Raw genomic sequence first — 1,048 nt, 5'->3', positions numbered from 1 at the left:
ATAAATTGGGTATTTGACACCTAAATACCTTGGGCGAACACTGGGTAGAGTTTGGAAATGACTCGATCACTTCGTTGGGGATCTCGTCTCCTCGTCGGATATTTCCTGCTTGAGCGACGATTCATAACCTTAAAAACATTATCACTGGGTCATCAGCCCATTCTTAGCCACTCAGTCATTACATCTCTGGGTTAGAGGTCTATTGTGCACGTTGACCTATCAATCCCACCTCCCTCATGTCGCTACTAGGCACTTGCGAGGCAGTTCAAAATGGACCCAGAAGATGTGAGCATGGCCCTTCGCGACGCAGCCAATATGCGTGCCCTCCTACCAGCGGCGCTGCATCTGGACTATGCCACACAAGAAAACGTAGGCATCCGATTGAACCTTCTTGCTGATGTTTGTATAGAATGCAAACCTGAGGGCTGCTGCTGCCGCCTCGCCAGTGCGCATGCTCCACTCCAGCGTCTCTTGGATAGGACGGATTGTTTTGCAGGCGATTCCCTGGTACAGTATCTGGCCACCTGTGTAACCGTGCCCATCAGCCATGCCCATCATCCGGTTACTAACCGGATGACTAGTTGAAATCGCGACCCTAGAAGACCAAGTCTCCACCATGTCGCCCATGGTTGCACCCTCCAAGATTCTCTCCGAATCGCTCACGATGAGATCGCGGGCCTCACGCGCGCTTCGGAGTTGGAAGCACCATCGACTTCTCGCCTTAAGTCGATCAAGCTGGATGTGGCCAAATTCGGCGGAGCGCAGTCGGACAAACTCCTCCACTGGCTTTTACAAGTCAGCACTGCTGCTGACGCTCAGTGTATCTCCGACGACGCAACCCGCGTAGCTTTTGCGATGTCGCCTTTGAAAGGTCGTGCGGAAGATTGGGTGTTCTCCAAACGCTTGACGGACCGCCACTGCTTCCCATTTTTCGCGGTCTTTGAGACCGAACTCAAGGCAATGTTCCTGCCACCCAACAGTGACTTTCGCTATCGCTCGCAATATCTGGCTTGCATGCAAGGGAAATACTCCCTTCAAGAATTCATCC

This window comes from Aphanomyces astaci, assembly GCF_000520075.1.
Source record: "Aphanomyces astaci strain APO3 unplaced genomic scaffold supercont1.254, whole genome shotgun sequence".
Classification (NCBI taxonomy): Eukaryota; Oomycota; class Saprolegniomycetes; order Saprolegniales; family Verrucalvaceae; genus Aphanomyces; species Aphanomyces astaci.
This window is presented reverse-complemented; position numbering follows the sequence as displayed.